At 40.2% G+C, this 22746-nt stretch overlaps 1 protein-coding gene across 2 annotated transcripts in view; it reads right to left on the bottom strand.

Annotated features, from left to right (window-relative positions):
• The window catches only part of LOC149324115 (prolactin receptor-like), a 167710-nt gene that overhangs the window by 89191 nt on the left and 55773 nt on the right, over positions 1 to 22746 (bottom strand). For both annotated transcript variants that reach the window (XM_089496655.1, XM_089496663.1), the window contains exon 4: positions 20614 to 20665. The gene's annotated coding sequence lies outside the window, so the exon portion shown is untranslated. The remainder of the gene's footprint in view (positions 1 to 20613; positions 20666 to 22746) is intronic.

Here is a 22746-nt window from a genome sequence, read left to right as displayed (position 1 = left end):
ATTGGAAGGCATGTGTCACTGATTTGCCACATCAGCAAGTCCTGATCAGGAGTAAGAACTAACTCATCCTTTAGCAAACCTTTGGAAGATTTTGTGTAATATGCACACACAATGATGTCTTTTAAAAGTATCTGCAAATGTATTATATAAAACCCACAGAGAAGATGTGGCACAAATAACAGATATCTCAAAGGAACTCTCCACCCAACGTCTTTGCCTCCTTTCATGGAACCTGGTCTAACTAGAACTTTAATCCCTAGTTTTAAACTGTTGCCAATCATTTATATTTGTGGTTCTGAGTGTTTTGTCATTAAAACTTTTCCTCAAGTACCTTAAGAATCAACAAAGGCGGGATACAGACCGCCGCTTTGCGGCGGTCTCCCGCCGGCGCCATTTGCTCCGCGAGGGAGCCGCAGCAGCCAAACCGCGCGGCTCCCGCGCAGAGCAAAAAAGAAGCTCCATTTCGGAGCTTCTTTTTGCGGCGACTTTATGACGTCGCGAGGCGCCTGGCGCGGACTCGCGACGTCATAGGCGCCGCGACACGTACGGACGCTCAGCGTCCGATACGTAAACATGGCGGCGCCCATGTGGAAGGGGCGCCGCCATGTTGTACGTATTCTATACGTACTAGGGTTAGGGGGGTGCGGAAGCACCGCCCCTTCCTAACCCTAGTACGTATAGAAGACGTACTTTATGGCGGTCTGTATCCCGCCAAAGTGTTTCAATTCAGTCAACAAAAATGTATTTTAAAATAAATATAAATATATCTATAACCATGTACAGGTTGAGTCTCTCTTATCCAAAATGCTTGGGACAAGAAGGGTTTGGGATTTGAGATTTTGTATGGATTTTGGAACACCTGTATTTTCGTGTGTGTGTGTGTGTGTGTGTGTGTGTGTGTGTGTGTGAAATCTAAAGGCAAGATTAATTTATGCTTTATATATGCCTTATACACATAGCCTGAAGGTAATTTTATACAATATTTTAATTAATTATGTGCATGAAACAAAAGTTTGTGTACATTAAACCATCAAAAAGCAAAAGTGTCGCTATCTCAGCAGGACATGACAAAAGTGTTGGGTTTTGGACTATTTCAAGTTTTGGAATTCTAGATAAGGGAAACTCAATTTTACATTAAAGGTAGAACAGTGGGAAGTAAATACAGAAAAAATCAGAGAAAATGGCAACATAAAAACATTTTGCATAAAAAGAATAAAAATGTGATTAAGAACAATTGAAATGAAAATGAAAATACATAATAAAATAAGAACACAGTGATATGCCAATGAAAACTTGATCATTTATAGTAGTGGTACAATGTTTATCTCCAAGCAATATTCCCACGAATTGTATTGCAAGTGCAATTCAGCTGTACTGAAAGACATAAATCACACAAAGGAATCTGAACTTAAATTGATCATCTTCATTTTGAAATTGCCATCTTTTATATATCATGTTTTGTATAGCTATGTGATGCAATGTTCGAAGAAGATCCATTCTTTGATACAACCCAGGTCTGTTGGAACATCCTGAACTGGGTATACATTGTCCACCCAAGATTGTTAAAAGATGAAGTTTTGTGTTCAGATTTGAACATTTACCTGCAAAAACCAAACAAGTAAATCCCCAAATGGATTTCCTGAATAGTTCAGGCAGTAGCATCACTGGGGCAGTGGAGGGGGGGGGGGTGCAGACCGCACTGTAGGGTAACACCTGGTTGGTTGGTTCTCCACCCTCCACAGGGTTTTGCTTTAGCCCAAGGTTGTTGCTTTGCTGCCCACAGTAACTCCTCACGGTTGCATGGCTGCTCTTAGGGCCATGCAAGTGCAGCTCCATCACCTCTCACGGCCGAGCAGGTGCCGCTCAGGGCTGCGTGGGAGCCACTCCGGCCCTCAGGGCTGGTGATCTAGCCCACAGGAGTGCCGTTCCAGCCCTTGTGGGTGCCTCTCCAATCCATGCAGACACCTTTTCGGTCCACACTGATGCTCCCATGCAACCCCTACCCTGGAAACCCCAACAGAAGTCCCACATCCCCAGAAGCCCCCCCCCCCCCGCACTGGGTGTTATCTGGTGCAGGAATGCTACTGAGGTTAAGTGGTCATTTATACCCTTATACACATCCAAACATTTGTTCCCCATTCTTCCTTCAAATTCTATAAATATACATATAAATAACATCACAATGAAAGATTCCTATTTATAAGTTCAGTTCAGAAACAAGAGCGGGACATTGAGAACCAGGTGAATCCAGGTGAAAGGCAGTTAAGAAGAATTCTAGAAAATACACAGCACAATGTTGACTCAGTACAGAAGCACTTTGGTTCTTTGACAGGAGTAATTTATCAAAACCTTCCTCAATGTGGTATTCTCAAGATGTGTTTTACTAAAACTCTAAGAACTGCCAGGCCAATAGGACTACAACTTTCAACAGGCTGGAGGGCACCAGCCTGGGGAAGCCTGATATAAAGTGATACTTGTTCAAATTAAATTAATTGGTTTTCAGATGTTAAAGCCTCCCTCCTCTTTTTACCCCATCATTCATTGTGATTTCCTATGAAATACAGTGAAAAAGTTCACATTAGATGTTTACACTGAGTGATACCTAAGGTGTTGCCTCATTACATTACTCTTCTTTCTTGCTAGGCAGTTTGGTAGGAAAGATATATCAGGAGGAGTTACCAAGTAATTTCCTTTCCTTGCCCAGAAAGAATGCCAACTGATCACGAGAGAAAATAATTACTTTCTTGCCTTTCTGGTTAGAGCAAAGGTGGCGTCTCCCTTGGCTTTCTGTCTGCAATTCTCTGGTATTACTTGTCCAACTATTACTCAGTGGATCTCAGTTCTGACTCATAGACACCTCATATTGCCCAAGATTCCAGCTAGATAACTCTCAGGTATTGTTCGCTCTGTTTAAAAGCACAGTTTTGTGCTGACAAACTAGTGATCTGGGAAGGCTCCTTCCCTCCTTCACAACATATATGAGTAAGACAAAATATTGTGGTGTTGTTGTGGTTTGAGTTTTGGGCTCTGGGATACTAGGGTCCCATTTAAGCAATCACTCAGACTTAGAGGAAGACCATATCAAACCACTTAGAACAAATCTTGTCTGACTCCCACCCCCACCCCATGAGTTGGGGGCAACCTGAAGGCACATAACAACAGCAACAATAGCAATTTCAAGAGGGCTTAGTTCATTCCTGGACTTTTTGAAAAAAGGGTTTGAACTTTGATTTATTCATGCAGTTTACAGTTTGAGGTGGAACAGGCACATCAAGGTTCATTCTTCTATATCACAGTGTTCAAGGTACAGTAATGAAGTGACAAAATATTTTGCTTTTCCCCCTTCTCTCATCTTTGAACACTGTTGCAGAGGTCCATCAAGATTTCCTACTTGAGATAATTATGTTATAAACATGCACAATATTTGCACCTGTATTTTCCAATCTTGAAGGGACTTACTGTCATGTGCTTGACATAGATCCTCGCTAGGGATGCATAGATATATGTAATTTCTGCACGTATTCAGGCACAAATCTTATCCAACCTCTATATTAATCTCTAATATAAACATATATACATCTACACAAAAATGAGCATTAAAATATATATATATATATATATATAGACATAGTGCATACATTTAAAAGCACATTTTGGTATGTTCTTTAGCCCAAACTGTTTTGTGACACACTGGAAATACGAAAGCTGGGTGAAGACTAAATTCTGATCCACAAATTAGTGCAAAGCTGAGATGGTTACTTTTTAAAAAGTAACTCACTACATAACTTGTTGCAAAGCCTCCACAACCCCAAAAAACACTTGCTGCTCTTAATGTTACATCGTTTTAATAATGTGCAGAGAGACAAACATTAACTGTAGATTTGTATGTGTATATGAAAGCTGGCATCCGCAATTGATTGTTCAACCATATTTTGTATATTAAACAAACACACAAACAAATCAAATTCCAAATGTGCTTTTCCAACCAATGGTCTCAATTTGGTCAGCCAAAACAAACAAACAAACAAAAACCCTACCAGCAGCTGTTGATTAGGGAAATGATATTAATTTACATCATCTGGAATTCTCCTGGAATTGTCATGTAGAGATATTCTCCAGAATAAACAAACCTTGTTTTGTGGCCAAAGAAATAATACTTTCTGCATTCCTACTATTCTGGATCACCCTTAGGTCACTAATGTGCTTGAATTTTCAGTCCTAAATTTCAGAAGCTCCCTTATACCTCATGTATTGTACTGGCTCTTGTTTGTATTTTCATAAAATAAAATTAAATAGAGACTCTTCATGCTATGAGGCATATTTGTTGTGGACTGCCAACTTACAGGTTGCATGCTATGATTTAATGATCACTTGACAAATTATACAGAAGCATGCCAAGCTTAGGCACCATGTGTCCAATGAAAGAGAGCTCAATCCAGTAATAGTTTCTTGAGGAGCTGTATGGTACACGTTTGCTGCATTAACATTTGACCTGTTTTAAGTGTATGGGTAAAATGTAGCACATGAAGTAGCCCTACAAACACAGAAATGCTATTCTGAGTTAAATCAGTCCCTGAAAAATGGTATACTGTGCAAATCACTATATACATCCAGGGTGTATATAGAAGAGGATATGTAGGAGGAAACTGTTTAGTGTGAAGTATGCTTTCTGCATTCTCATTTTTTTAATGATCACAGTTTTAAAAAACTAAGTGCTTAGAAAACTTCCATGATACAAAATGGAGAGCACCCATCTTCTTAAAATCTCTCGCCAGTCAGGCAAAATCCCCACGGCCAAGTGCAGAAGCCATATAGGACTAGGTTTTCTTTGCATTAATCCACAAAAGATACTTTCTCCCTTTCTAAAATATGACTGATCCTGCCCAAACCACACTCCCCCTCCAATTCTTGTGAAGGACAATGTTTCAAATCGATCTAATTTACAAACGAACAACAAACACATTTTTAAACATGTTTTGATGGGGTGGGCACTCTTCCCCAATATCTTAGTGCTTCCGTTGTTGTCATTACGTGCCCTCAACTCAATTCCAACTTATGGCAACCCTGTCAAAAGGTTTTCTTGGCAAGATTTATTCAGACGAGGTTCCTCACTGGCAACCTATTAGGAGATCGAAACAGTATGACTTGCCAAGGATCACCCAGTGCATTTCCATGGCAGGGTGAGGAATATAACCCTGGTCTCCCAGGCTCCCAGTTCAGCACCCAGCACTGCACTATGTCAACTCTTTCTACAGTTGATGGATAGGTGATTTCTGAATATGTTGTTTCACTCCTTTACTTTTCATTGGGAGACAAAACTGTTTTTCTTCTGGATAACCCCCAAGACATTCCCATGAACATAAGATGCTGTTATTTGAGTATGCAAGCTGCTGGAAAGAATCATAGGATCTATATCAGCTCAAGATTACTTACACAATATCATTCTTTTTTTAAAAAATTAACCTGACCCACCATTTGTCTATTCAGTTTCTCTAAGCATTTGATAAGAAATCCTTTAGTGGAACTCTGCTGTTGATAAAAAAGCTTTGTTGGAATAGAGGTTGGAATTTGCCTCACCCACATCTGTCAAAGGTTTGAACTCATTCTATAAGAAATTCCAGGAGGTAGCAGATTGCATTCTCATAAGCAGGCAGGACTTTGCCAATAGCATCCCTCATCTCAGCTAAGTAGATGTCCCAAGCCTAGTAGCAGCTCATGTCCACTGGGTTTAGTTGGGTGGAGAGAGGGGTCACAAGAATCAAAGCCAAAGTGGTCAGTGGAGGGAAAAGCCAACTACGGCCCAAAATGCACAGGCCAAATAAAGTGGCTTCTGGCTGCTTTAGCGGCATGGTGCTTACATGAGGCATGTCCGTAAAGCAGCTGAAAGCCACTCTGAGGCTGTGCTAAGTGGGTAAAGGCCAATCCTTTAAGGAGCGGGAATAAACCAGCTCCTGGAGGTGCTGGTTTGGGATGGCAGTGGTGGCCCACTTTAGAAGGATGCTCCTATGGGACTGTCTGCTTCGTCCACATAGCATTGGCACGAAGCAGAAGACCCCATAGGAGTGGCCTCCAGCTACTCCATCCATGATCACACCAGGATGATGGAGATTTCATTAACCACTTCCAAAGCAGGCTACTGCCACAATCCCAAACTAGCCACTGCCAGTGAAGTGGGATAATTTTCCTGTTATAATAAAAAGCTATAGAAAGATGGAGTCACTTTGGTTCAAAGAAAAATGAGGCTTGAAAATTAGAGAAAAGGCATGGTGAGTGCATTGTGACCTGGCACCAGCAGAACAGACATAACATATACAACTTAGATAAGAAAATACAACTGTTGGAGGTTACTGAAGGCTGCTGAATTCCTGAGGGAGGAGTAAAAGGTGGAAACTACAGTTTTAATATATGCATATATCTCTGTCCTGATTGTAAGAATTCTGTATGTTTAAATTGTAATTAGCCAATGAGATGTGATGAAGGAGCTTCTTTGTGTAATTGACTATAAAATTAGGCCATTTTGTCCTGATCAGGGCCTCAGCTTTTTGGAACTTGAATTCCACTGAGTTCATGTTTCCTTTGTCGACAATTTGGAATAAACTTATGGATTTTCAAATTACTAGGTTCTCTGTTAATTCTTTGCTCTGCCAAGCCTAGAATTTTATGTTTCCTGAAATTTCTGTTACACCAGGAGCTGGATTATTTCTGCTCCTTAAAGGTCCGGTTTATACCCCCTTAGCGCAGCCTCAGAGTGGCTTCTGGCCACTTAGAGAGTGTGTGTCATGTAAACGCCATGCCCCCAAATTGGTCGGCAACCACTTTATTTGGTCCATGCCTTTTGGGCCTTTATTTATTTATTTATTTATTTATTTATTTATTTATGGCATTTAAACCCCACCCTTCAGCCCTAAAGGCTATCAGAGCGGCTGTCCTCTGAAATGGCAGCAGACCTGGCTAAGCTAAGCATGAGAGCATCTGAGGAGCAGCCTTGTGCAGGCTCAGCTCAACGGAGCTGCAGCTCTGTTGCAGCTGCCTCATCTTATAGTTCAACAATCAGCTTCTGTAGAAAAATCAAACTGCAAATGAAGTTTGGGTGCTGAAAGCAATGTTCGTACATTTCTATTGTAGAGACATACTTGCTAAAGCTGCAAGACATGGCCTTGATTCCTGGGAGGTGGATTCTGATTCTTCTTTAACTCATCTATCTGGCTTGCTTTTCCCAGCTTCTCACGGATGTTCTCACCTTCTTAATTTTGGACTGCTAATGACCAACAGTAGTTGCCTATAGCTTATTGCTTGCCTTAGTATCTTCTGATACCTTGAGAAGCTGCTCTTAATCTGCTGTGGAGAAATGAAGGTCCTTGTCTAGCATATAGCTACTAAAATTCATACACATATCAGTTAAACGAAAATATATATGTTAAGAGTCTGTATATGTATCCTCCACATGTCACTTAGGCGCTTTACAGACCGCCCAAAAGGGCAGTCTGCAAAGCGCCCTCATTTGCTGCACGGACGAGCCTCAGTGGCCAAACCACGCAACTCCTTTGAGCAGCAAAAAGAAGCCGCAAAAAGCGGCTTCTTTTTGCGGCACGCTAATGATGCTGCAAGGCGCCAATGGTAATGATGCCGCAAGGCGCCAATGATGTAGCGTCTGCTACGTCAAGATGGCGATGCCCATGTAGAATGGGCGCTGCCATTTTGTATGCGCTCAGCATGTACTAGGGTTAGGGGCGTCTGGAAAGGACGCCCCTTCCTAACCCCAGTACATGCCGAGCATGTACTAGGGTGCCTGTGCGGAACGGGCCTTAGTTTTGCATAGGATATTTAGATCTGAGGTGATTTGGTTTGGCTTTTAGATTAGCCTGTCTCAAAATATCTGGCAATAACACCCGAAGTCAATGGAAGCATTCTGGCATTAAGTCAAACAGTTTTTGTTTAAACTTGTGAGTTGTTTGGATTTCACATGAGGTCCTCCAAAACCACTTTTGCTGGTCAGAATTCTTATAAAAAATGATCCTATCAGCATACTCTTCAAAACCTGAAGTGAACTTCCAGTTTCATTGCTTGGCCCTTTTATTCAGTCTGTTTAGCCCCCCAGAAGACAGAAACTGGCTTCAGGACCCACCAAACTGGCTTGCTAAGTCTCTTTCATAAACAAAAGTAACAAAGTGATATTGACATTACTGTTTTTCTTCAAAACAAATAAAGGAGCTCCAGAAATGGAAAGGCATTTTGAGTAAAAGTAAAAAAATTAGTTCTTAGTCCTTTTAAAATACTAGAGGTACAGAATGTGTTGGGGGCTAATATGTCCCAGGCAATAATGAACTTGTATCCAGGTCTCTGAAAAATGTTCATAAAGAGATTGAGTAAGGAAATGCATTTTCAAATTTCTGAATGACCACAGGAAGCACTTTGTGTTGATGAAACATGGAGCAAAGCCACAGCTTCACAATCACCTTAGCAAAGAAAGTGACCAGAAGCTGTTTACAATTTTGTGATTTTCGTCTTCTTTCCAAAATATTTAAAAAATTGGATGCAATATATCTCCTGAAATCTTTCTGACCTCCTTTCATTTCCTTTGCAGCTATCACCATGTTCTGTTTAAAGAATGGTGAATACTTTTCCCTAGCAAACATTTTCTGAAACAAGTAAGAAATGTTTTGGATGACATGCTTTGAGCAAAGGTTCAATGCTTTGAGCAAAGGTTCAACGATTTGAGCAAAGGTTCAGTGATTTGAACAAAAGTTCACTGGTCCCTTTGGTTCAAAATAGCCCATCTGTATAAATTGTGTTTGTTTAAAATGTAAAAGACTTCTATGTTGTGGGTTTTACTCTTTCTTTTCTTCATTAGAACCTCAAGATCCACCAGCCTAGCATATGAGATACTTGCCTATGCTGATCACAAAATGAAACAATCCTGGCTTTGGAATTTGCTTTCAGCCGTCAGACAAGCAATTCACAAAAAAGGTAGTCCTAATTTCTGAACCATTATTCATTTCAGCACTATGGAGTGTAATTTGTGGTGTGGGATTAGAAGAAAATATCTCTTCACACAACACAAAAGTAAACTGCGAAATTTACTGTTACAAGACAGCTTTAAAGAGAGACTGGATAAATCCATGGACGGTAGAACTGTAAATGGCTAATAGTCAGGACATCTTTGTATCTCCTTCAGCATCAGAGGCAGTAGGCTTTTGTGTACTGGTTGCTAATGAACGTGAGAAAGAGGGTGCTGTTGCACTCATGTCCTGTTTGTGAACATCCCACAGGCAACTGGTTGACCACTGCCACTTTGTGATGTTGGCTAGGACAGGCCTATACAGCCTTATCACATTACAAAAGTAAGATGAGAGGCAGCAAGACAGAAACGGCTTTCTGATTACTTCTCCATATGCCTTCGAAGCATTTCTGTTATATGGCTGATGGAGATAATTGTAAAAGTGTGCCTTTTGTCCTGCTGGAAAAATCTGTTTGGCAAAAGCCATGCTTTTACAATCATTTCCCTCTAGAGGGAGAACAGAAGTACTATGATGTTATGTGGCAAGGTAAGCAGAAAGCCGCTTCTATCTCACTACCTCTCATTTTACATTTGGAATGAAATAAGGATCTTACGGATTATCACACGGAGGCGCTTACCGTTGCTAAAATGTCAGCAAAACATTCCTGAAGTGTTCCTGAAGTGTGAAGGTGTGATAGCTGGTCGCACTTCTAAATTGTCATTGAGGCATCCCACTTCTCTCCCATCCTCAAAGTGTTTGTGGAGCAGCCATTTCTTGAATAACAGGAACTTCTGTTATTCAAGAAATGACTGCTCCACGAACGCTTTGAGGATAGGAGAGAAGTGGGATGCCTCAATGACAATTTAGAAGTGCAACCGGCTATCACACCTACACGCTTCAGCAACATTTTGCTGATGGTAAGCCTCTGTGTGATACAGGCCTTAGTCTGATCTCCAGCTGTTCTCAGATTCTTAATGCTCAGCGTGTTATAGACAAGGCATAATTCTGTGAAACCCTAGAGCTCTCTGGCTAAAATTTTGTAAACAACTCCCCCTTAAACTCCAAATCCCAAGTTTCCATAGAATATTCCCATGGAGGTTGAATAATTGTGAAAGTGTGAAAGGGCCCAAGAACTCCTCTCATTCAGTTTACTTTCCTAGTTCAAACAACTTCCCACCTACACTGTGCCAAAACAACCATCCCAATTGACCTGAATAGTTATCTATGGAGCCTCAGCAACACAAAGCTGGGCATCAAAAGCAGACACTGCTACATTAAACAGGCTTCTACTGGAACTTCAGTTGAGGAACTATTATGTAAATACAATGCTCTTAGTGTATAGCTCCAATTCCAAGAATGTTTCCTTGTCTGACTCTTGTTTGTTACATCATGCACATAAACACTAAATTCATCCAAACAGGATAATAGGAGAGCTTAGAAAAGTTATTTGTCAGGCCAGCTGGGGGATTCAAGAAGTTGTAGTTCAAAACAGCAAAATTTCCGAGTAAGAGCATACTGTTAGGTGCCATATAAATTAACATGGAGTAAATTTTAGCCCCTGGCTCTGGGCTGAACTCTCATCTCTTAATATTAGGAAAATCTAGATCTAGCACAGTAAATATAAGCCATCCTTATGGAATTTTTGCCACTGATAATCTAGAAACATTATTTATTCACTTTCAGCCAATTATGGTTTGTTTGTTTCTAATTAAAACTAAACTCAGAATGTTTTGTGTTTTGGGCCAATTTCTGAATGTGTTGTGAATGTGTTGTGTGATAAATCTCAAATCTTTCATCTCAATCTTTTAGGAAAATTAGAGCTGAACTTTTCAAGTGTTCTGGAAGAAAGTGTGGGGAGGACTAATCAACCATTTATATCATGGGCTGTTTTGGGACCATAATGTCCAGAACGCAAATCAGTATAGCCACAAGTGAGGGACTATGGATGTTTCCTGAAGCATCTTGGTGGCTCGGCTCCCCAGGTGTAACAAAGAGCCTCAACAGACCGGCCATAAAGGCTGGCATCAGGGTGGAGTGGAGGCATGGCATCCACATGACGCATGCCCTGAATCCGCCCCATGTAGGCATGACACCGCGTGCCCCACACCACATCGGGCAGCATCACAGTGCTCCTCTGGTGCTGCTTTTTGCGGGTCCTTTTTGTCCCATGGAAAGGCCAGATCAGGGCTGCAGCATGTAGTTGCCGCAGTCCCAATCTGGCACTGAAAGGGGTGGCAGCAGGCCGCCCCTTAGATCCTGGCAGGACTGGACAGCACAGATCCTGGTATCAATATGGGATGGTTCTGTTAGTTTTGTTCTGGACAACTTTAAACTAGAAAAATATCTACCCCAATGCTGGAAGATTTCCATGGCACAGCCTCTTCCAACCCCACATCAGGATCCTGCTGGCATTGGATTATTGTAGTTGTAGCCAAACACTTGAAATACACTATGGTAAGATTTGTCTTCGTGACAGTCTTAGTCAATATTGTTAGTTGTGAGGTGAAAGAGCAGAACAATTCCTTTGCTTATCAGTGATTTCAGATAACAGACAAACTGATGGAGCAATAAGTAATAATAAAGAGAGGTCAGCCAGAACCAGAGCAATCTGCTTCATTCATTATTCTGGATCCATTCCAGCCAAACCTCTCCATAATACATAAAAGCGTATGTTCATCTGTCTGGGAACAATTAACATGATGCCCTTTTGAAAATGAAGGGATTACATGCTGGAAAGCACATAAAGATACTGTTGATGAACAGCTGGACATGACAAACTGTTGCTCTCCTTGTGCTATGAAGGCAAATGAGTACCTTTAAAAGCATAGTTGTGTTATAATAACACCTATGATTTTAAACAAATTGACATGCTTCCCTATAAAATGGCCTTTCCAGTGTCCAAACCCCCTTTTTTCACTGTTTATACTTTGTGTTCTCTTTTTGCTTTTCCACCCTGCATCTCCTGTTTGCCTTTTTCTCGTCCATTTTTCTCTCTTCCTTTTACTGTTTGATTATCAGCCCCTCATTTTTCATAGATTTCAGTGAACCAAATCTTGTAATATATTAAACTCTCCTACTCCTTGTCTGTTACAAATGGAAGTAACTCGGTTACAAATGAGATGTACAAATTTCTGTATATAGAATTTTTCAGTGGATTCTGTGTTGTTGGTAGCTAAACTTTGGCAGGCTCATGTGCCTTTAGTGAATGATCTATGACAGAAACCTAGCATATGTATATTCTAGACAAAGAAACTGGACCTGTACTGGCATCACTCTTCCAATCTGACTCACCAATTTTCTCACTTCATATTTAGAAGGGCATTGTAGTTCTTGAATAGTTTCATCTGCATTGTAACCATATGGAAGCATACCTTTTAAAAATATTCCTAAGCCTTAGAGATAAATGGGATGAATGTATATTCATTATTATAGTTATTCATAGCAAATCCTCACCCCATGCACACGGTTTGATTCTTTGAGATTTTACATTAGGAGTGGGAATTGTGTGTTGTTGAATGACAGCTCCATTCTCTAGACAGTATAGTTCATAGTGAAGAATGCTTAAAGCTGCAGTTCAACAACATCTGGAGAACTTCATGATTCCCAATTGCAAAACCCCACACTTTCTAGCAGCTGGGTCAAATATGTTCCTTATCTTCTACTCAGAAACAAAAGAGGAAAACAGAGAGTGGCTGTGACAAAGGGAGTTGTTGCAGCTGGAGTCTTCTTTTCTTCCCCTTCACAGTGGTGGGAAAAGTACAGGCTACAAATTGAACATGATTCAGGGGGTGGCCCTGAGCCCATCTGTCATCCTCCCATATTGGGGGGAAAAACTGCATAAAAATGGTCAAAATCAGACCTAAGTTACTGTATTCAGAATGGGATCAGTGATTTTATGTGATTCATTTCTTCGAAGCCTCCAATAAAATGAGGCTTATTGTTATTATTGGTCTATTCTGTCTAGTTAGAATAAATACCTTTCTTTAAAAGTATCTGCTGTCTCTGTACTCCTATACACATGCCTTAGCTTGGTTGTGCTTGCTCAGGTTAGCAAGGGAAGGAACTTAACAAGTCCCAGTGTGTGCTAAGGGGAGTTCATTGTACATTGTAGATTGTAGATTCACTGGGTGGTGGCAGCTTGACTAGAGGATCTCAAGGGGTCACATTCAGCTCATCAGGGAAAGGGAACAGAAACCCAGGAGACTCTAAGGGAAATTAAGGGATCCACTGGGGCTAAGGGCCAAGAACAGGGTGGCTGTTTGGCTGCTTGGACCCCAGGGATCATAACGCCTTAGGGAGTTGGGTATGTTTAGCCTGGAGAAGAGAAGGTTAAGAGGTGATATGATAGCCTGTTTAAATATTTGAAGGGATGTCATATTGAGGAGGGAGCAAGCTTGTTTTCTGCTGCTCTAGAGACTAGAACGCGGAACAATGAATGCAAGCTCCAGGAAAAGAGATTCCACCTCAACATTAGGAGGAACTTCCTGACAGTAAGGGCTGTTCGACAGTGGAACGAATTCCCTCAGAGTGTAGTGGAGTCTCCTTCCTTGGAGGTCTTTAAGCAGTGGCTGGATGGCCATCTGTCTGGGATGCTCTGATTTAGATTTCCTGCATGGCAGGGGGTTGGACTGGATGGCCCTTGTGCTCTCTTCCAACTCTGTGATTCCATGATTCTATAAGAGTGATCTTATTTCCAAGGGTACTTAGGAAGCAATATTTTACTGATACCTACAACTCTGTGGTCTCCAATGTAGAATGGGCATTTCCAGCCTTCCAAGTTCCTTTGCAGCTGTCATATCAAAACCACTGTTTGGAAGTAACTACAATGGGCCCTTTGTATACAGGAGGATCCATTCTGGATCCCCCCCCACACACACACACACATATGGCAAAAAACACAGGACCTTAAGTTCCATTTGTTTCAATGGCCAAATGCTCCCACATGTGCCATTGTAACATCCAGGACTTGCCATCTGCATAAGCTTAAAGCCATGGATGGCAAGTGACAGATAGGGTGGGCACACTGTAATCAGAAAGAATGTATCACTTGTAATTAATTATTTTTCTAAAATAAATTACACTACATTTGTAACAAAATGAAGGATTACTTCACTCATAGAATAATAGAATCTTAGTCAGCCATTCAGTCTGACCTTCTGCCAGGCAGGAATACAAAATTAAAGTACTCTTGAAAGATTCCTCCCATCCTCTGTCTATTCCTTTTGTGGTATAGCTATGTTTTAGTTAATTTTTAAATTATAAAGTATGGATACTGCAGGCCAACAATTTGTAGGTTTCTGATGGCTTTTAAAAAGTAACTAAAAGTAGTGATTTAGTTACTTTTCAATATCAAGAAAACAGAGTTATTTTTTAAAAAAGTATAACCAAGAGGTGTTTAAGTACTTGGAGGTCTTGGAACCGTAATTGTAACTAATTACTATTTACTATTTAAACCTGCCAAACCTCTGTCAAAACCTATGCCACAGGGATTTCCCATGTACACTAAAATTGCATTCTCCTAAAAGAAGAACCTTTGATTTAAAGCAAAATGTTATGGTTGGAGCTATACCTCAAAACCAAGTACATTCAAACCAAAGATCAACCTTCCTATTAACTCAAAATGCTGGCATATTTATGGACCCAATAAATGTGGACCCAATTTAAAAAAGGTGTGAGAGCAAGAGAGGCATAGTGGTTTGAGTGTTAGACTATGACTCTGGAGACTAGGATTTGATTGTCGCTCAGCCATGGAAACCCACTGGGCAAGTCACACTCTCTCAGCCAGACAGGAAAAGCAATAACCAAACGCCTCTGAACAAACCCTGTGGGAAAAAAAACCATGATAGGTTCACTTTAGGGTCGGCACAAGTTGGAAATGACTTGAAGGCACAGAGCAACAACAAAAAAGCACAGCTTCTACTATTCATTTCTGTGAGGAAGCTAACACCGAAACCTATTGTCAGCCATAACTATTCACTCGTTACAACCACCATATAAATGCTAGACGTACATCTTCCCTTTTCAGCCTGCAAATATGGGAAATCTGCCTTTAGCTGTCATTCTATTCAACCCATCCTCCTGTAATGGCTCCTGTTAGCCTTCAGTATAGGGAACTGACTCCTTCAAGGGAAGGGAAGTACCACTCTATTCTGCTTTAGTTATACTTCATATGAAATATTGTGTCTAGTTCTGCTTAAGAAGGAGATTGACAATGGCATGTGTCTGGAGGAGGGAGAGCAAGTTTGTAAAAGATCTAGAAACCAAAGTCCTATGAGGCAGTTGCATATGTCTGGCTGGGAGAAGAGAAGACTGAAAGGTGATGTGACAGCTGTCTTCAAATATCTGAAGGGCTGTCATGTAGATGCTGGAGCATTCTGCTGCTCCAGAGGGAGAGATGTGAATGAGTGGACTCAAGTTACAAGAACAGAGATTCCGACTAAAAATTAGAAAAAAAATCTAAACAGTAAAAGCTATTTGACAGAGAAAGAAGCCACCTCAGAAGATGGAGGGCTCTCCTTCATTTGTGGTTTTTATATAGGAATTAGACAGCCACCACTTGGGGTGCTTTAGCAACAGACTTTGCACTGAGAGGCAGTAGGAGTAGGTGGCGGTGGGGATCTTTTCCATCTTTGGCTCCATTATTCTATATTTGCAATATTTACAGCTACATCTCCTCCCATGAACTTATCCTCAGAAGAATTCAGTGACACAGTCATGTTACTCTGGGTCAGCATGCACCTCAGTCTCAAAGGTGCTACAAGATCCCTTTGGATAGTTATATTCAGAAGGTGTATTTAATCACAGATGGGATGCTCAGGGCACAATTAGGTATCAGTTTAATCAGGCATCAGCGCCAGACATTAAGCACACCAATGGGTGATGGCACGCAATCTGTCTTGGTACAATATTATATACTGCTCAGACATATTTGGGTGGTGGAAGTAGTCCACTCATCTGTCCTAGGATGAGGGAGTGCCTTTATGTTGCTCAGAATGAGAGGAACCCATCTCTCAAAATAAGGTTAATAGAAACACAGAATTGGATAGAACTCCAAGGTTAATCTACTCCATACTCCTCATAATCTTGTGAGTCAGATTCTGTGGTGGCAATCCAGAGACTTGCTTGTAGAGAATGGATAAAGACAATGAGATACAAGAAGAGTAAAGACTGATTCACATATTAATAATGCACATCATCATACAGTATCACGTAGCTCACTATATAGTCAAACATAACAGTTGCTCTGTGAATCGGGAAATCCCCCATTTTCCACCATGAACTTACAACATGGCCTTAGTCACGATCCTGTCCTTCAGACTCAGCATTACCTTCCGTAATATGGAGTATTACAGTAATGACCTATCCTACAGAACTGTAATAAGAATTACTGAAATAATGAAAGATTACTGAAATAATGAAGAATTTCTGAAACAATTACTATAAAGTCTTGAGAACACTTAACCTTTTTGCAACAATGCCCCCTAGTTTTGCCAGACGGTTCTCTGAGAACTTAATAGCTGGGGCCCTTGAAGACGTTGAGAGTTCCCCAGCATCTTGGTTATGGGAGGTTATTCTGATGGCTTACAAATGCAAATTATTAATAATATTCTTTGCTTGACCTACAGTGGAATATGTGAACTTATTCCACTGAAAAATCCTATGTTTTCAGGCCATATGAAGTGAGGTGACAGAGAAATGCTGGCATTTGATAACATTCATTTCTTCCAGTTCTGTCTTTATTTTTCAAAGGCCCAAAGCAACTGATTCACAAATACTGAACACAAAAATCACACATACAAATAATCACACTGTATTCCAGTTACACTGCACCTGATCTTAGCCAAAACACTGAGAGGCAACGACCATCATACAGTCATCAAACAGCAAGCCTCGTGTCTGTACACTATCCTACCCAAGCTGTATGTATACAGTTGCTCCCTCTTTGAAAAATGATTGTCTTCATGAACATGGTTCTCTCAGTCTTTGGGCTGCTGTAAGATATGTATGGTCTCCCTTCATACAGAATAAAGTCAAAACTAGTTGGGATGTTACTATGCGTAGCTAGTTCAAAATAAATAAATAAAGACCAAGTGTAGCTGAGGAACCAGTATGTGAAAATGACGTGGGTGGGGAAACTACTTTCCTCGTGCTATTTCTTTAGAATGTACCAAATCATGAGAGTGCTGAAAAAAGGTATGTCACACCTAACCTAGCCCTTATTCATCATTTACACACAAAGTGGAAGTAATTGGCTAATTGCTTTCAAGTGAATTTCTCAGCCATGATTCACCACAATGAGTTGCACATGAGTACGTTTGTAAAGCACAATTAGAGCTCAATTTATATATTTATCTATTTAAAAGAATTACATCAGACTTTCCTCCAAAAAAACCCCTCAAGGCATTTAATAAGAGAATAAATCATGGGTTTGCCACCAATGTTGAGTTCAGAAGTGGGCCACTCCAGGAGTGTATGTGGGGATGCTACTCGGGGGAAAACAAAATTTTCTAGGGTGCTCTGTGTTTTTCCAGAGGTGAATTACAATTCAGGTTGTGAGCCTATTGCCCTACAATAACCATCTTTACACATCGAAACAAACAATGGCATGTTTAGTTTGTAGAAACATGAATTGTTGTAATGTGTGAATTCAAGTGTGCTGACAAGTCATGGTTTATTAGCTAGCCTCAAAACACACAAGCTGATGGAAACTGGCTTGTTCCTGTAGCTGCCCAACCTGAAAAAAAGGGGGCTGACAAAAGAGGCAGGTGAGGAAAAACAGAAACAAACCAGAACAGGGAGAATGAAGCATATTTTGTTTGGTTGTCTGCTATACAATTCTGGCTTAACCACAGCTAACACAAACCCTGGGGCCAATGTGACGATAATGCCCATTTGTGACTGTTAAGGTCATTGTGCAGTAAGTAGAACATACATCCAATATCCCCTTTACATTCTATTTCACAATAATAATGCAGTAATAAGACCTGGCAGCAAGCAACGTGGGAAAAGCTCAAATACAATTTTTAAATTTCTTGTGAAAATAGCTCAAAAGCTGATATTATTAATAAATTCCTTCCTTGCAACTGGAATAGTGAATATGCCACCAAATGCCCCCAATATAATATGAATACATGTAATCCCTTAACCTATTTTACATATCAACAATTATTCCATCTTAATCTATTTTGCTATTGGCAACCAAACGTCAGATTGCAAGCTATTGGATACCAAGCAACGACTTCATGTCAGATTCAATTCAACTTAATTGAATAATCTGCATCACTTCTATCCAGCTTTTCAACTGTAACTGTTGAAAATGTTCTCTCAAAATGTTCTCAAAAAAGCAGATTAATTATCTAATCAAATCTGGAGTTTTCTAACCACATGAAAACCATCTGACCATATGAACAAGCAAAAGGAACATCAAAAAGAAAAATAATTCATCTGGGAAAAGATTAGGGAAAGACGGGCTCTTAAATAACAAAATGGTTAATAAAACAGAACAATTATCTCCTTAAAATCTTAATGACAAGTTTCTGTCAGGAGACTTCTAATGTGCATGCACCACCCAGATCTCATGGAACACAGAATACATCCCTTAAATGTGGTATACCTTACGTTTTAATTTTGTTGGCTGAAAGAAAGCTGGCATTGGTTATACTTTAAATATGACACTTGCCTTCCAAGCCATATAGAACAAATGGATGTATGCCAGTCAGTGCATGGATACATAAGTGAAAACAGACAGGGGCACAATCTCCTCACATGATAATAAAAATGTTGCCTTGTTTGCACCTGTATACACCCATGCGGGCAAAAACATGCAGGAAGCAATGTTAGGAAAGAAAATGCTGCAAGCTACCAATGTTCTGTATAGTTTCAACAAACTATGGCCTCAAGCAAAATAAGAAGCATGTTCACAGAAGGGTCTCCCTTCTGTGAAACGTATTAGGAGATTTGAGGAAAGACAAAGGAAAATTCTCAGGAAGGATTTCACACAATTCCACGTACTTGCCTTCTCAACAGGGTTTGTCTTCCATTTCTGTATTCTTATTCTCATTAAACCCCATTTTAGAACTCTAATGGTGTGTTTATTTGTTTACTTATGGTATCAGTATGCCAGTGCCACTCATAACATAAAATTTTCTGGGTGACGTACCGTAACCATATAGAATTTTAATGCCGATAAAAAGAAGAATGGCACTATCAAAAGCAACACAAAATACAAGAAGAAACAAACCTCACACTCCCCAAACTAAAAACACAGATTAGTGAACAGGCTGATGAATAACTCTGAAAAGATCCTCTCACTAATAGTTATTAACTTTATGTAACCAGAGCTTGGAAAATTTCCTGATTGGGGGACTGTTGGAGTTGTAGTCTGAAAAGGGTACATTTCCTGGATCTGCACTTTATTCAACACAGACAGAGTAGAACCTCAGAACAAGATTTTACACTTCAAGTAGACAAGTACTGAAGGTGAAAACACTGGACAAAAGTCAATCATATCCACTGACTGGAATCAAGCAGGCATAGTGTTGCTGTCTGATTGCACATATGTATTAATGGAAGAATGCCCAGAAAGATTTTGCATTTTCTACAGGTGGGTGTTATTGATGACTGACTACGTGTCTTTAATTTCTCTTTCATCCTTCAGTAAATCTCTTAGGGTAATATGAAAATATTATATATGGCAGTATGAAAATATTAAATAATCACAAGAGAAAACAGAAGAAGCAGCATTAAAATAAAACCAGAGAAATTCTGCAAAAATAAACCACCTTCAAGGCTACCTTACTACTTGCTGAAATGCCAGGTATATAAAAGTTCATTGCCTCATCCTGAGCTGGCATCAAAGTTGGTGCCGGGTGAGTTCCAGGGGGACGCCATTTGACAGATGGAAGAGCAGCATGACCAACAAGGTCTTTGTTGGACACCATACAGCTACCATCAGCTGGTGAAGGTCTCTGAAGATGAACACAAATTGAGGCCCATGTAGGAAAGAATGGAGCCTGAAAAGTTGCCTTTTTGACCACCTGTTCAAGAGTCCCTTAGCCAACATAGGTCACTCAGCTGGGGGATTCAGGGAGTTGTTGTCCATAAAGTAACTTCCCCTGACTCTGGATTCTAGATTTAGTTCCAGATTTAGTATTGGAAGAGATGATAAGTCAAATGATAACAAGAAGGTCTGATACCCAGAGGGTAAGTTTAGTTCAGCTGAAGCTCATGGTGCTAGGTTAGGGGAGTAAGACAAATGGTGTCAAGCCATGTTTAGTGTGCATAGGTACCTTTTTAAAAAACCATGCTTTCCATATGTTCTGAACAGGTTAACACAACCTTTTAGAATTATTATGTGAACAATACTAGCTTCAGGTTATTGTTCTGAGGTGTTTTTAGCACTTCACTGGAAAGTCAACCAACTGGTAATGATCACATACTGTCCTCTTTTCTAGAGCTTTGACATGTGTATTATGAGCATGCAAAGCGTTTTCTTCCTCTGCAGTCAGCAAAATGAAAATCATGCAATGCTATCACAAATAGATATTAACATAGCATGCCTCTGCTCCCCAAGTAAAGACAGCTGTAAGAACAAGTTAAACCACACAATACTCACCCTTACAGAGTAATGAGGTCTGACTTGATCCATGTCAGCTCAGGTCAACTTTCTGAGACAGAAAAAAAAATGAAATCCAGTGTTTGTAAAATCAAAATGTTTCCAATAAATTCAGTAAATCCAGAGAGAAAGTGAGACCAAGGTGAAGTGGAGGGAAAGAACAACCACAGGCAAAAGGGAAAATCTACATAGTTTGGAGTATAGAGCTTAGGACAGGCAGGCAGTCAGCTCTGTGGGAATCGGAGCTCCTATGTACTCATATACTCTCTTCAGTGGAGGAGGAGCCAGGATTGCAACATTCATGTTCCTTGCTGCAGGCAAAACAAGGATATTTTTTTTCACGATGCAAAATGTCCCAGGGCTGACAGCTTAACAAGGTTTAAAAGGTACAGATTTTAAGAACGTAGCAATGAAGACATATTTTTAAGCCTTGGGTTTACATTCTTGAGGTGCATGTGTTTACACTGAAGTGCAGGAGACAAACTTGTTCGTGCTTTTACAGTCAGACCATGTACATGCCAAAAAGAAAAAGGAGGAGGGAGACAGAACAATGTCCCTGGGCATTGCAGAAAGCTGAATACCATTTATTTTGTGGGAGTGAGTGATTTGAGCACCCTGTTATTATACAGACAGGAAAGCATGAGAGAAGTAATTCCCCCCCCTGAAGGATTTGATGTATTTTTCTCTGTCAGCAAGAGAAAAGCCACAATTATTATTATTATTCTTTATTTATATAGCGCTGTAGATTTCCACAGCGCTGTACATAAACAATAAATATATAAGAGAAAGCCTGCCTATCTAAGAGATAATAGGATAATACATATAAAATACATAGCAATACAGAAAATGGTTCAATAAAACAGGGGGGAAAAGAACAACTGCTACAACTGGAGCTGATTTTTAATAGCTTAAAAAAAGTTATACACTTTGATCACACATTTTCTACAATGAGAGGTATGTGATCCTTTTTCTCCTCATTTTACTCTCATGACAATCCTGTGAGAGGTATCAGGCTATGAGAGAATGCGACTGCACAAAGATTACCCAGCAAGTTTCATGCTTCTATGGGGATTTGAACCTGGATCTCCCAGCAGTAGGGTTGTCATAATTCTCTACTAAAAACCAGGACAAAATGTAAGACAAAATTTAGACCAAAATATGGGAGAATTGTAGGATAAAATTTAGCCCAAATGTAGGACATTTAAGAAAAATGGAGGACCTTAAATGTCCTACATTTTGGGCTGAGACAGAGCGAGTATGACTTGCCCAGAGTCAGCCAGTGGGTTTCATGCCCGAGAAAGGGTTCAAACCTTGTTTTCCAGAGTCCTGGTCCAACGCTCAACACCACAAGATGTTGGATTTAGACATACTCAGATTGGATCTTATCTTGTATCTATATACTATCTGCAAAAACAATTCTACCTAGGGCAAGGCTCTTCCATGCAATCTGAACTCTGAAAATGCATATATTTACATTTATGCATATATGCATAATATTATGCATATATTTGCATTCACTAGGAGCTATTTTATACCCTACCTACAAAAAATGCAGGCCAGGTCACAGGCACATGCCATCCTACTCCACTCCTCCCAACCACTCCATGTACTATAATGTCTGAAAAAGGCTCTTGTAGCCTCCAACTGTCCTTTTGTTGTCCCACTTTTTCAACTACTTTTCAAATGTCCCAGTTTCTCTCTCCTCCCACATCCCCTCTTTGTCCTCAGCTTAACTTCAGATACTGGAAACTGAGATCAGTCACAGAGGGAGAGGAGAGGAGAGGAGAGGATAAAAGCTTGTCCTTCCCAGTAGGATCAGTTAAAGCAATCTGCTGCACCTTCTCCTAGCTTGTGTTATTTTCCTTTTGCATCTTGACCACACTCTGATGTCCTGGTTTCATTTGGGAAATATTAGAGGGTTTGGGATGTAGGGCAGGGCTTATAAATCAGTGATCTATGAGTCCAATGAGAGAGCATATGGATAGGTTTAAGTGGGAGGGGGGATAATTTCCTTCCTCTCACTATCTGTATATAGTCATCTATTAGTTGACTACATGTATAGGTTTTGGGGCAAAAATTATGGATTTTGATATGACCCGTGGATAAGTCGAGGGTAAAATTTAAGATGGAAAT

The sequence above is a fragment of the Sceloporus occidentalis genome, unplaced genomic scaffold (genome assembly GCF_023333645.1).
Source record: "Sceloporus occidentalis isolate IW3139 unplaced genomic scaffold, rSceOcc1.0.p SCAF_1, whole genome shotgun sequence".
Taxonomy (NCBI): domain Eukaryota; kingdom Metazoa; phylum Chordata; class Lepidosauria; order Squamata; family Phrynosomatidae; genus Sceloporus; species Sceloporus occidentalis.
The sequence above is the reverse complement of the archived record's forward strand: the minus strand, read 5'-3'. Positions and strand labels throughout refer to the sequence as shown.